The sequence below is a fragment of the Neolamprologus brichardi genome, chromosome 12, assembly GCF_056152115.1.
Source record: "Neolamprologus brichardi isolate AB-2024 chromosome 12, ASM5615211v1, whole genome shotgun sequence".
Lineage (NCBI taxonomy): Eukaryota > Metazoa > Chordata > Actinopteri > Cichliformes > Cichlidae > Neolamprologus > Neolamprologus brichardi.
In genome coordinates this window covers 4,910,835-4,926,237 of record NC_142115.1, presented here as the reverse complement: position 1 = coordinate 4,926,237, position 15,403 = coordinate 4,910,835, and the positions used below count along the sequence as shown (strand labels likewise).

General features: G+C 42.0%; 1 protein-coding gene across 1 annotated transcript in view; it reads right to left on the bottom strand.

The window, feature by feature from the left end:
* gnb1l (guanine nucleotide binding protein (G protein), beta polypeptide 1-like) overlaps nt 1-5,190 on the bottom strand; it is a 28,714-nt gene extending 23,524 nt beyond the window's left edge. The window contains exon 1 of the mRNA XM_087848932.1: nt 5,131-5,190. The gene's annotated coding sequence lies outside the window, so the exon portion shown is untranslated. The remainder of the gene's footprint in view (nt 1-5,130) is intronic.
* Between the last annotated feature and the right edge of the window lie 10,213 nt (nt 5,191-15,403).

Below are 15,403 nucleotides of genomic sequence, written 5' to 3'. Positions count from 1 at the left end.
TGGTGTCAAACTACATGAAAAGACACTTGCCAACACAAAACATACGGATGCACCAGCTGGGCTATTATTAGTATTGTTATAGTATGTTTTGCACAGGAATGTGGCCCACGTATATGTAAATGGTAATTGGTAGTTCTTATAAAAGTGCTTTTTCTACCCATTCACACATTCATATAAGCGCTTTTTTCACCTAAGTGCTTTCTATCTCCAATGGATGCATTGGAGAGCCATCAGCACTCCAGCCACCCCTGTAAGCTTACAGGCATTCCCATCCAAGTACTAACCAGGCCCAAACTTGCTTAGCTATTCCCACATTTCTCTGCCTTAATTTATTCAGTATTTGTTGTGATTCGTTCCTCCATTTTTTAAGTAAAACAAAAAGATCATCATTAAAAAATTAACTGCTTTTCATCATCACCTTTGAACTGGGTTCAGAGAAGTGTATCTTTCCCCTTGGCAAACCTGAGATGATCAAATGAGAAGCTTTGGATGAGGTGACACAGAATTAGCTTTTTCAGCCAGTGTAAAAGCGATATGACATAACAGGTAAAAATCAGCCACTGACATTATCTATCCACCTATCAGCTGATATGTCCCACATGTGTCCAGTATATTGATAGCAGTTAGTATAGGGAAGAACACAATGTTCTGCAAGAACACATTTACTCCAAATATGAACCAAGATATATAATAGTAAGAGCCCTGATTTCAGTTTCATAGAGTAAATCTGAGGATACACAATGAAAGAATGGAGTCTACCAAAATCTACAAAAAAGTAACATAAGTTCTCTATAATGCTTGGCTGCTACACCAACTGATTAATGGCATTATTTTCCAAAGCATCCCCACAGGTACCTAAAACTGGAAGCCCCCACTCACTCCCCTCCCCTACTTTTACTTATCATAACCCTTGCTCTCTGCAATCAGCAGACACTGAAACTGGAGCCCGAGGCATTCAGGAGCAGCTCATTTCAGGAGGTTAGTGGTTAAATTGTCCATGTGAATCTGTGAAGCGGGGAGACAGAGACCCCCAATCAACCTCCCTAATTAAGCACATAACAGTGTAGTCCCATGTTCTAACAATGACGGTTATTTCACCAGCTGTACTATTAATGAATATATAAAGCAGAAATTTAAAAAAAAAAAAAAAAAAAAAGCATCAGCTTTTTTACCCTGTAATTAAGTTGGTCTAATAAATTAATACATTTCAGAAAAAGTAGGAAATTTTCATTCATTAAAAAGAACTTTATGTGAATTAAGTGCTCAAAACTTTCTGAGCATAATTCCTGCAGTTGTCCCAACTTTTCACAATAACTTGCAAACCCTCTGTGTGTCTGACAGCAGTGTGGAACAAATGTTACTGATGCATTATTATGACAAAACTCAACTGCCTGAAAGGTACCTAACAAAGGCCGACAGACTGCTTGGTCATACTACAACATCACACAAAGGCCTTGAGAAAAGAACAGGAGAGGTCTCAAAGCCTGGCGGACTGGCACAGTATCCAGACTGAAACTGGATCTGGAGCTGTACACAACTGAAAGCACAGCGACCAATAAGTGCAAGACATTTGTGGAATCTCCAACGACAAGATTGAGACTGAAATTTGGAAATGTTTGAGATACTGACCATTAATGTCACTTTTCTCGGAACTGAACCAACAGAAACGCCTTAAAGCAACAACTGTACAAACTTGTTTTGTATGGTATGAAGAAGATGGCAGCAGTGTTTCTATGGGTCTATCAGTGAAGCTGCTCCTCCTGTGAATGGGTGGGTAAGACTACATTCCTTAGTCCTGCGTCTGTGTGAGTGTGTGACAGGGGGGAGCTAACCCTGGTAACAGGTGGGTTATGCCCCCCTGATTGTCCTCCAGTGTTAAGCTGCGAGTCACACTGAGACCTGAAACTGGCTGTTTTCATTGGCTTGCTGTTCCGACTCGCAGAACTTTCCACTGGCGGCTGCAGCTCGCCATCACCTAAAAGACAACAGCCGGAGACAGCGACGGACACGCGCTTTGCAGGGGCTCGAGAACTGCAAAAATAAAACGCACATCCAAAGGATGAGTATAATGGCCATTTTCCCCCAGCCACTACTTCCTCAGTGAGGTTTTCCAGGCGTCAGCATTTCCAGTCGCTGAACTGGCCCCAACAATGGGCCTGCTGTTGCGGCTGCAAGCGAGTCAGCTACAAACCCAAACACAAACATGCAGGCAGCTCAGGAAGGGAGAGAAAGACTGTAAACAAACAACATGGTGACTCGAAGTCACCAAAATGTATTTTCAAGAAGGAAGCAAAGCAAAGGGGGGGGGGGGGGGGGGGGGGAATCTGCCCTGGCATTTTTCAAGCCAGTAATCAAGCCAGCAGCAGGACCAGGTCAAAGAACTCAAAATTTACTGGGTTGCTTTTTTTAATAAACATAAGAAACCTTCATAAGGTGAACTATAAAAGACAGGAAGGCCATTTTTTTATTAAGCATGTTCACAATGAAAAAAAGAATAGCTACACCTAATTAAACCTGTGTGTCGTGCACAAGAATACTAAATCAGGGAGACTGATTAATACACCTGAGCTGGTTTTAGGAGCCAGCGGGAAGAGGCAAGAGAGGACCGAGGCTCCTGCTGGCCCTGTAACAGATAAGACAGCTCTGGGTAATCTGACTCAAAGTCCACGGATAAAGGCAGTTTGTCTCTTCTTGGGCCGTCTGTCCACACCTACAGGGTAATTAGGCCTAATTATGAGAGAAAGGTCCGCTTCCCCTTCATGTTATTAAATGAGAGCCAGCCTCGTCCGCCAAGAATCTCTCAACACCAGCAAGGGGCTGGCGACCTTCAGATCAAACACAGCGACTATCTGTGCCCCCCTTTGACTGCACCACCGCCCGTTACCCTCCTCAGCATCGCTGCACATATGAAGAGGGAGGGGACACACAGGACAGTCATTATGATATGGGGCATCAAAGTTTTGGTTTTTTTTTGTTTTTCCACCAGAGTTGGAGGGGAGCACCAATTCCTCGCTTGGTGCTGTATCACGTGATCGGACGCTACCCTCCCGAGCTCCTGACTTGTGGGACTGTGCCATTCATAAATATAAAGAGCAGGCAGGGAAGGATATACTGATCACAGGGGTTGATTATGGGACCTTTTATAATGCCCCAGCTTCACAAGAGCCATTATGGAGCCATGGAATCCCAAGATCCCATTCTGTGATATGAGCCTCATCAAATATGAGATCTGAGCTGCATGATGAAAACCCAAAGCAGATTACACATAGCTCAAAAGCTCCAGTCTAGATGTGCCCTCAATGAAAAAGCTACTTTATAACCTATCAAACCAGTAAAATTCCTTTTCTTAGCCAACAAAGGTCAAGAAAAAGCTTCCAGATTCTTCTAAGGCCACTACATCATACCTCAGCTATTAGTCATACTTCACTATTAGCTGTTTATCAAAGGCAATGCTCTTATCTGCTGCTTCCCTGCTTTTTCTGGTCATGATGGCATTTCCACCTCGCTTGTTGATCAGTGGGTAGTGAGCTGATTCTACAACCATTAGTCAGCCCTTCTTGCCTCAGCCCTCCCCCTTTCCAACTAATACAGGTCCTCCTGAGGAGGAAACCAATGTGCCAAATAGAGAGCGAGCTCCATTATAAACATGCAGCTAGAAAAACAGAATGGGAAGTGGCAAGGAAGACACACACCCTTTATTGTGTCTTGGTGGGGGTAATCTGGACTGGATAAACAGCCCAGCGTCAGATAGAGGCTGAAGTCAGACACAAGTGCACCAACACCCACTGTCAGTCACAGATCCAATGAGCGGGAAGAGGCAGCATTGTTCGCGTGAATGGCGTGAATGCTAAGCAGGGGCCACTGCAGATAAGGGCTCAATGCCTTGTGGGAGTCACTGATGCAGACACTGATGGAGCACCATGTCAGAAGGTCCTGATTTAGGAGGTTCTGACTGTGGTCAACAGGTACCAAGAGCCTTATCTGTTTGCATTATCACCCATTTCCTCCATCAGGTCATTTGCCTGGGCACTAGAGGAAAAAGGCACACAAGAGGGTCGACAGCTCGAGGGTCATCATACATCAACGCACATTTTGGGTGTGATCACCTTCGGATATATGGGGATTATGCTGTCAACGCAGCAAATATAGGAAAACAAGTGCATTCTTATTATGCTCTAATTCAAAAAAGACATCGTGCATTGAGGGTTGGGGAACACAGGAAACAGCAAGTTGTTACACTTTGTCAGACTGCACATCCCCCACTCCTTCAGCTGTCAGTCATCTTCAGGGGCAGCGATGAGTGACTGAATGCACAAATCAATGGTGAAAAGTTTGACAACGGGATAACTAGTTGTAGGTGGTGAACGGCTTCTGGAGTTCAACCAGAACGGACTCTTAAATGTGACTGAGTAACAAAACACCATTTACAACACCTGTCCAGCACCTGTGCATCCCTCAAAGGCTCTATAGGCTCCATATTCATTGCTTTTCTAATACAATAACTAACTTTATAACCTGTAAATACCCAAAAAGAATTTCATAGATGATATGTAATAGACACGTATGCTCATTAAAAAGAATTGATTTTAAAAATGTAATATTCTCCTTGACTTATTTCTCACACTCCATTCTTCAATAAATAAAAAAATGTATAAATATTTATATAAACCTCCCTCACAACTATTTCCAACACATGTCACGAGGAACATAAGCTGCTTTAAGTACCATTCTGACCTACAGGAATGGTACACCGTGTATTTTATCCACAAGAGTGGATCCACAACAGAAATATAGCTCTCATGTTAATACAGCTCAGATAAGAAGCTGCCCTCCACGCAGATGCTGGACTTCACATCCGGGATTTTCGTTATTCGTTATCATACTGAAGGAGATATGTTACACAAGCCTTTGTTAAAATCTACAATACTAACTTTAAAAAAATGTTTGGAGGTGCTTTGGTTTCTCTCGCGCGATGTTAGTAACAAACAGGCTAACGTTAGCAACGTGGCTCAAAAATAGCCATAATAAACATATAGACCTTATTTTTAGATGTCAGGAGTTATTGCTGGGTATAGTGAGTACACAGTTTATGAAAAGAAGTAGACGCTTTAATGAATATTGTTAAAATACCATTTGAGCGAGACACCGGTGTTTTCACTGCAGCTGTGGGAGAGGCGATACAAAGCATGCGCCGCATCTGAAGGACCTCTATTTACAGAATATGAGCTGTCCGTGAAAGTGCCTGAACAGAACAGTCATTCACTTTTTCGCTCTCTCGCTTCCACTTTGTTTTTGAAAATTAAATCAGAAGAGTGCTTATTAATGTGGCACCCTGTACCTATGTACGACCCTTAATAGGCCTATTTTATATTGAACATGCCGTTCTCAACAAATCTCTGTACATTAAGACGTTAATGTTTCTTTATGTAAAAAGATTACTTAGTTTTTTAGAGCCACTAAACATTCCCTATCTAAAAAAGCGAAATATGGAACTTTTACAGCCTTGCAATACTACATGAACAGGGGAGTCTTTATATATTTTTTTCACCCTTTTTCAGTCTAATTGAGAAAGAGAGACAGAGAAAACACAGGGCCCTAATCCACAGAGCACACAGAGCCCTTTCATGGGAGTGCTGGGAGAGACCTTTATTTGTCCATTCCTATCACGGAGAAAGCGGGGTTTCAAGGTTGGCTAGGTCTAAGCTGGAAGATTAGATGAAACAGGAGTGTTTTAAACCTCTTCTGTGGCCATGGATTAGGGACAGTCAATCCCCCTACACTCCAAAAATTAAACAATACAGAGTACAGGTGGCTCAGTGGAAGAGAGTGCATAGTCTAAGAAAGAGAAGAAAGAGAATAACATTCATTTAACTTGAAAAACGGAGGGAAAAGGGGAGAAAAATATCTCTATACACTAGAATTTATTTGCAGACACACTAGTGTTTGATCGAGTAAAAACGTGTAACATTGTTATAATTACTTAGGAGTGCCAGTGCACCTAATTAACTAATGCAAAGGGTCATTTACACAGGCACTTCATGGCATACATGAAGAGAGTGAATGTCAGTTGTGAAGCAGTGAATGTTTGCACCAATTAGTGCAAATGGAGGTGGCAGTAACCCCTCAGCAGGAGGTGGGAGCAAGAGGTGTCCCCTGCCCTGCCTGGACAGATATCATGGCCCACATTATCATCAATTATTCCTGGCATCTCATCTTACCCATGAGCCGGGTGGGTGCAGGGGGTCAATGCCAGGGTGCCCTCTGCAGCAAGTGGCCTGGAGTCCACATGGAGAGGGTGACAGGGTGTGCAGTGTCATCCGTCCAAACCAAGAGGCCCAGTAAGGAAATCCCTGGAATCCCACTCCTGTTCCAGCTGGGGCAGCAGGTCACTTTACAGCTCATCACCAAATTAGAAAGGCTGGGCAGCAGGCAGACCACAGACAGACTGAAATAGATGGGAGTACTATGATTCTGTCTGTACCCTGAGACCATAAAGTAATGGTTACATGGTTTAGGTGCGGACATGGACTCCATAAGGAGAGTGATGAGCCTGAGGAGAGAAAACAAAGACAACTCATCCCAAGACACATTACCTCACACTACACAGTATTTTTCCAGTGGGTGATAATTAATGTGAAACTGTTACATACTTGATAGTAAGCAAAAAGCGTGCAAAAAATAAAAATCTGCTTAAAAATAGTTCAGCTCTTAAGGAACTGTGTTTGATTCAGTTTATGCAGGCGGTCAGAGGAGAAACTTGATTGTGTTTACTGAATGTAGTGCACTCTTTTAGGTCAGTTTAGCTGGGAAAAATGAAAGGACTTGATATATTGTTATAGCTTGTTACATTGATTAAAGTCTTTTTTTTTTAAGTTATAATGTATCAAAGGAGATGTAGCATTTTTCCTTAGTCTGTCTCATTATATATGGCAAAAGTTCCAAATAATAACATTTTGTGTATGTTATACCCGTGTGCTTAATGTTCACAGGTAAACTGCTAAATATGTTTTCTTTAAAACCACTTTTTTCTGCTCTTGGCTATATGTTATCAACAAGCATTATGCACCACCCACCTGCTATTTAAACCTTATGTTTGTGAGGGGCATCCAATCAGAAAAACACAGCCTTAACGGGAAGGAAAAGTGACATAAAATAGTTTGACAGGTGGATGAACTGAGGAGCTGTGACAAGGCCCAGTATAAGGTAAATATGGACTATTTTGAACTGTCAAGCATGTTGAGTTCCTCTAGTGGAGCCCAAGAATAAATACAGTGCTCAGCATAAATGAGGTTATTGAACACTTGTTCAACTCCATAACATGAAATTAAGCTTAATAATATAACTTAGATTATAAAATCTTCAGTTTTACTAAAATTGGTGGAAGCAAAAATGAATGCACCCCACAACAAAACTACTACATCTAGTATTTTGTATGACCACCGTGATTTTGAAGGACAGCACCAAGTCTTCTAGGCATGGAATGAACAAGTTGCGACATATTGCAACATCTATCTTTTTCCATTCTTCAAGAATAACCTCTTTTAGAACCTGGATGCTGGATGGAGAATTTCCCACAGGTGTTCGATTGGGTTCAGATCAGGAGACATACCTGGCCATTCAATTACCTTCACCCTGTTCTTCCTCAGAAATGCAACAGTAGCTTTAGATGTGTGCTTTGGATCATTGTCGTGTTGGAAAAGTGCACGACGACCAAGTGCACGGAGTGATGTCATCATCTTCTTCTTCAGAACAGAGCAGTATATTGTTGAGTTCATGATACCATCAATGAAATGCAGCTCCCCAACACCAGCAGCACTCATGCAGCCCCACATAAGGACACTACCACCACCATGTTTCGCTGTAGGCACCATGCATTTCCCCTTGAAATCCTCACCTTTATGACGCCATACAGTTTTGAAACCATTAGATCCAAAAACAGTGATCTTTGTCTCATCACTCCAGAGTATAGAGTCCCAGTAGTCTTCATCTTTTTCAGCATGGGCCCTAGCAAATTCTAGGCATGCTTTTTTGTGCATGGGCTTTAGGAGAGGCTTCCTTCATGGACGATACCCATGCATGCCATTCCTCTGCAGTGTGTGCCGGATGGTGTCACAGGAAACGGTCACTCCAGTTTGGCTTTCTACTGCTTTAGCTAACTGCAGTGAACTTCCATGGTGATTTTCCTTAACCCTTCTCATCAGGAGACGCTCCTGTTGAGATGTTAACTTCCGTGGACGGTCTGGACGTCTCTATGAGATGGTTGCACTTCCATCTTTTTTAAATTTTTGGATCACTTTTGCTACAGTATTTTGACTGATATGTAAAGCGTTGCTGATCTTCTTGTAGCCCTCACCTTTTTGTGTAAAGAAATGATTTCCTTTCTCAGATTTTGTGACATTTCTCTTCCACGTGGATCCATTGCTGGCAGCATGAAATGGGAAGGGCTTTTCTTTGTTAAGTAATGCCCTTTTATCATCCCGTCTGCTGGACACCTCTTAAATGAATCATTAGACTCACCTGTGGTTGAATGCCTGCTAATTTGAATTTTGCAGTCTTAAGTGTGGCTTTTCTCCTAAGACTATAATTGGGGTGTACTCATTTTTGCAACATGGGCTTGAATGAGTTTGTTAGGAAAATCATTTTTCGTGTGTGCAAATTAACTAATTTTGTTTGCAATCAATGGCCCACATTTGTATTATAGTATCTCATAGAAAATGTTGATTCTGAAAGGAAACTAAAGGTTTTCTGACAAATGTAGAGGGGTGTACTCATTTATGCTGAGCACTGTATATTGAGTTAGAAGTGAGCATGATAGCTCCCATTTAATCCCCGAGACTGGGAAGTGAGGAAAGGCAGATTTTATCTCTGGGTGGAAGCAGGACAGCTTTTTCCTCCAGTGCCAAAACAAACGTTATTGGTCCAGCTCTGAATCGAGAGTCGTATTGATATTCTAAAAAACTGAGCAAGAACATGAATAATCACTTTTCCCAAAATGCCAAACATCTATTTCAAGACACTATCTAATGATTTGCCTCATAAATGTGGGCACCAATGAAAGACTCCATCAGAAGCATCTGTAGGCTGCCTTTAACTACAACAGCAAAAGCGAACTGTGGAAAAATGAAGGTAAACTTTAACGTTTTTTTATGTGTGCAAAAAATAGCTTTGGTATTTTGGTATTAAAACGCTGTTGTTTCCACCATCTTTGCCGTTGGATTATTCTCCCAGTCTCTCTCTCTCTCTCTTTTCTAATGTCGCTGTTTCTCTGAAAGCTGCTGAAACTTTGGCATGAGCCATTCTTGTGCACTGATAGCAAAAAGCAAGGAGTTAAAAGTATCTTCTAAAGAGTTACACCGAGAACATTTTGACAGAGCAGTTTTTCTCCCACTCTCACGCTGAAATGAGAGCAGTGTTGGTGGACAAGCATGCATGGAGTTATCAGAAGAGAAGATACGGCGAATGGGAGTACGTGCTCAATGCAAGTGTATCATAAAACTCGATGCTGAGGCCAAGCTTCCCCGGCTTGTGTGTGTGTGCGTTTTGTTTTTTCTCGGGCATCTTTGCAGGTGTGAGTGGAGAGATCTCAGAGAGGGCGAGGAGTGACTGCCTTGCCTGTCACTTTGAGGATTAGACCTAAATGCAACTCTAATGCCATATCAGCACTGCTAAACCAACCTCCCTTGCAACAGTGAAGAAGGGGAGGCAATCAGTGTCTAAGGTTAATATTCTTATCAGTTATTCTTTAAACTCCCCTTTAATGATGAAGCCATTTTTCATGGTCGTCTCCACTAGGAGCATCAGGAAAGAAAAATGATTATCTCCGACCGCTACATCTCATGGAAACTCCAACATTTGAGCAGACAAGCAGTTGATTCTCTTTAAAGCAGAATTATTAATAAAGGTGACATATTCAAGATAAGGACACATTGACACTTTAGGACACACTGACATTTTATTGTCTTACAGAGCAGCTCAGTCGAAACGAAACCAAGACATTAATATCCTTGAAATTCCAGACAGACGGAAGCTGCCCTTTTCTTTCTGCTAATGAAGTGTGTGTTGTGACCAAGATCCCAAACCTGCAGACGAAAGGTACTTTCAGTATCTCCAGATTATGTTAAATAAACCCTGAGTCAACTTGAAATGATGTCCACTTTGTTCAGCAGATAGTTTGATGCAAAGGAAATGTGCAAAGATGCCACAATTGAAGGTAACACCGGTAGCTGTTGGTGTCAAAATCCTTAAATCTTCCTAAGAAAGAGTGAAAATCTGATCTACATTAAAGGAATTACAGGTGAAAGTTTAAACGGGAAACAAAGACAAATAGATTCAAAGTTACAACAGGCAAAGACAATGCTTTTATTTGGAATCACGGGTCGAGTTGTATGGCGGCAGTAACAGTAGACATGGTCGGCACAGAAGAATAACCCGGGTTTTGTCGGTGAAAACGTTAGAAGATGACATATCAAAGAGTTCTTCAAGATAATTTAAGCCCATTTGTGTAAAACCACACCTTACAAGAGTGTAACGACCCAAAGCACAACAGCTAACGGCCAAAAATAGCTCAAAAACAAATGGAGGGCTCCGAGGCAGCCTGATCAAAGCCACATTTGAATCCTACTGAAATGTTGTGGGATTGAGCAGTGACTCAACTTTGGTTAACATCACTGGGTAACAACTGGCTTTCTGTACATAGTCTTTAAAAGTAGTAATATGTAAGAAAAATTGTGTGACTATTTGTGTGTTAAGTACAGTATATGTCCTGACAATTAATTTGACTTATTTTATTAAAAAGGAGAAAAAAAAACTGTTGGTAACAGACCTTATGTCATACTTTTGCTTTGTTATTGTAATCTAAATACTCAGGCGGTCTCTGTTTCCACTGCAAGCAAAAAGCATAAAAACACAGACAGTCTGAAGCACCTTTGGGTGGACGTAACCCAGATGAGTAAGCCCAGACGTACAGTAATGAGCACTTCTCGTCTATGTTCCTTCTTCATTTGTCATTCGGGATGACATTGAGGCCAAAGGTTACAGCGTGAATGATAATTATCGAGCGTTAAATGCGCACTGGCCTCTGCGAGCGTGGGTGTACCAAAGTTTGCCTGTGACGGTAACACTCCTGCTCTTGAACGGTCTGTGTGTTTTGTAAAACACGCAACCTTATTTTTAAGGGAAGTTAGTGTTTACCGAAAGAAGCTGTACAAGACGTAGTAAGTGTGTGTGTGACCCACAAAACACAGACTGCAAACAACAGAGCTCGTGCCATGCATCCACATGCTTCCCGCCAGCCTGCATGGTATATAAAATATACTGCTGTTTCACAAGTTTGGCAAAAAATAAACACAGTCAGGCATAATTGTGAGCTTAAACACCACCCATACATACAGCATGGCAAATGTGAAGCGTGAGCGTGTGTGATTCATTCACAAACTGCTGCTCTTACTACACACAGCTAAACAGGAAAGACAATCAATCACACAGGCATCGACAGCAGCCAGAGGGTGAGCTCAGTGTGTATCCCAAAAACAACCGTCTCTGCAGCTCAGACTGTCTGTGTGTATTCTTACTATATGCATGTTTACAGTCAGGACCATCAGCAACAGCTGCAATCTGCACCAGTGATGCCCAAGTCGGGCCCAGGCTTACGCGTCAGATGTGCTGGCTGCAGAGCAGGAATCCTCTGTGCCACTAGAAAGTGCTTTGATTTATGTGATGTGACTTAAGCTGATAACACCAGAGCCCCAGAGCAGCATTCAGGAGGAAACTGTCAGCTTGGTGTTACTATGATTTCTTTGCCCTGCTACTGTTTGCAAGAAATGAAGCTGTTTGTTAAGTAGAAGCTGGCTGAGAATTCCTCCCAATAAAGACAGTGTAAAACAGTGTGTCAGTGTATCCCTGCCAGAAGTGTCTGGATGTTTGTGTGTCAGATTTAGTCTTAAGAGAGGTTTAACCAGATTGAAACTGAAACTATTCGTGGCTCTTTTTTTGCGTTTGTTTTGATTAGGGTTTTTTTTCTCCCAAACTATTGCAACTATTTCCAGCCTATAACGTTCAAAAGCTTTTATTAGTTCAGTGTTTGCACACTAGCTTTTGATTTTATCGATTAATTCTGACTTTAAATGCACTAGAAAATAGTTTAACACACACAGACTAAACATATTTAAAAGAACATGTCCAAAGGTGATACGGCTGAACAGCTCTCTACTTTTACTACTTGGCAAATGCCATTGTTGAAAACCTGAAGTACCAAAAACTGCAGTTCCTGGTCCGGCCACTTCAGGCTGGCTCTAAAAGCAAGTCAGTATGTGAACGCGCCTGTGATAAAGTGCCCAAATTATCAGAATAAAACCCAAAACAAAACACGTTTGCAGACTGATACCAAAAAACGGTCTTGGTCTCTGTGTATAGTTTTATTATAGTTATTAATTATCTTTCTATAAGCCAGAGGTTTTTTGAAGTTTTGTGTTAAGGTATAAAGTTAGCGCTGCACCAGTGGCAAGCTAACCAAGTGTGCTAGCATTAGCTGAATAACTTGGGACTCCATGCCTATATGACTTGTAGCTCCAGAAAGTCATCTTAGCTGGAGCAAAAACACACCGAGGCTTCAAAATGCAGTCCAAAGAAATGTGTGACAGCAAGGTGAATAAATCCTTTTATATACAGTCGATGGATCATAGCCATATAAAGTAGGACAATAGGCTGGCAAATGCTAATGTCAGCACGCTAACACATTTACAGAATGTGAACACAGAACAGAAATGTAGATAGGCTGATGCTAGCTTCATTGCTAGCTTGAACTGAACTTTGATGGTTAACATTGCAAGCCTTGCAATGTTAACCATCAAAGTTCGGTGTCTCCACAGACAGTTTCTGATTTGGTGGGGTAGCTGTAGAGCATGTCATTGACTAATTGTAATGTTGATGGTTCAACATTACAATTAGACTACACGCAGACTGAGCAATGTTAACCTGTTAACTGAGCAGATATTAACTCCAAGTTGCTCCAATGTGTATAAATGTTAGATAGAAAAACACTTATGTAGAAATACCATAGAAAAAAGTGCTTGTGTGAATGAGACAAGTATAAAAGCGCATTAGGTGCTCCGATAGAGTAGAAAAGCATTGTATAAGAAGCAGTCCATTTACTATAACTATGGCTGTTCTAACACAGACATTTCTATTTTGGATCTAGTGAGGTTTATCACACAAATATAACAACCATTAAAAATTATAATTATAATCATTCTGAGCTGTGAACATGATGTGAACAGGAGTACAATGAAAATGGTAATCTAACAAAGACGTGAAAGCGTTTCATCAAAAACCACAAAGGTTAAACGTAAAGTTGGAATAATAATAAGTCTGATGATAATAATAACAATAACAATAAGAAAAGAAAATGAAACACATGGTCATTGAGATATTTTAGTCTGGACTACAGTGGTGGACAACTGTTGGTGCGACCAGCCAAGTGACTCAACAGCCATGTTTGTAGACGATAAGAAGATCGAGGAGTCTGAAAACGACAGCATTTGTGGGCTGTGACTGAATGAAGCGGTGAGATCTCCCTGAGCCGTGTCATTCCATTGCTGGAAATGTTCTCCTATCTGAAGCTCAATGAGTGAATCCTTCTGATCACGCTAGCTTTGATTTGCCTTTCTGAAGCAGCTTAAGGCTGGTTCACTTTTTCAGCTTGATAAAGCAAGGCTTTCCGCATTAAGCGCTGCTGTAATCCCATTTCATTCCAGCACCAATGGCGGCTGCAAAGGTGTGCTGTAACTCCACAATAATGAAATTACTCGAGCAATTAATCTAAATGTCGAGTGCTTTAATGGGTGTGGGTGGGGTGGGGGGACACAATTGATCAAACAGACGATGATTAAGGGGTTGTGAAAAGGTGCAACAACAGAATCCTAATTCGTGCAAGTCCAAATGCAAAACACCAGACACGTCTTGTTTAGATCCAAACATTATGAGTGTTGGATTGTTTTTGCATGCAGGCTGTTACGATCCAAACTGCCATAGTCTGGCACGAATACACACAAACTGTCTCTTTGTTGTACGCCGTCACCAAACATGAGCTCAATAAACCTTTGTGCCGCTTCCAGAAATAATAAAACGGCTTCCCGTGTGGCAAAAGACCTGTCCAGATGATTTAGAGGCTGAGGTTGTGGTATGTAATTGCTCTTTTAATGACATTGGAGATTCAGAACCACAAATTATGACACTGTAGCATACCCTTGCTGGTGGCCCAATGCCCAATTGTCATCTATTGGACTGGTGTAGGTAGGCCAAACCTAACCGCGGTGCTACATGTAGCCACTTTTCAAACACCCACATCCTCTCAGATAAAGACAGAGTCATGTGTATTGAATTTAGACCATTCCTCAGGGTATCCTGTTCTTATCAGGGGTCAGATAAGCTCATTTCACAGGCCCTCACCTCTGCTGGGCTACCAACAAGACTCCCATTACTTCTTCTGAGTGCAGCTGAATAAGTAGTCACGAAGGGAGGAAAGTCTTTTTCAGAAGCGACATTTGTAACAAAACCAGACGTGTAATCTGCGAAGCAAACTAGACAACCTTGAAATTCCTGACAGAGAGCAGTCAGACTGCAAGCTTGCAAGCTAAATGCCTTTGCTCTGGTGACAATGACTTTGTGGAGTTGCGTAAAGTCGGTGAAGCCTCATCGAAACATTCTTCACGGGTCAACCACCAGATTTCATACTTGACTTCAATGAGCAACCGTCTCAAACTTGGGACGCCAGAAGAGGGAGAAAGTGTCAAAGCCTAAGAGACCAGTTTGGTGAGCTTGGAGGGTCCCCCCTCCCCTCATCGTACTCCTTGCACTCCATCCGGGCCCTGCAGGCAACAACTAAGGCTGACAGCTCTTGAGCCAGATACAGGCAGTACAAGAGGCAGTCATACTTGGCCCCTATTCATTTCTTCAAGATAATCCTCGCTTAGGTTTTGAGCTGTTTTCTGTTCCAAGCGTCATTTTTTTTGTTCATGTTTACACAAGGTATGTATCCAATTCCCCTCCTCCCGAGGATTTTGCTCTCGTTGTGAGGCCGCATACCCAGCAAGTGTGTTTTAACATGCGTACGAGGGGTTCTGCTCTCCCAGCAGCTTTGGATGGTAGAGCTCAAGACCTGAAGTGACAAAGACTTCGTGAATGTCTGACTCACAGAGAACTGTCAGTGCTCAATGGGCTGGATTAAGACGGAGCGTAGGACTGAGCGCACCCTGGCATGTTGACATGTTCTACTAAGTGCATTTCAAGGTGGATTTAGCCTGTTTGCTCTATTGTGGAACGGCAGAAGAGAGACAATTGTTAAATGGGGCTGACTATTCTTGAGACGGCGGGTGAACTTTACTCCCACTGTCTGGGTTAGGACTGA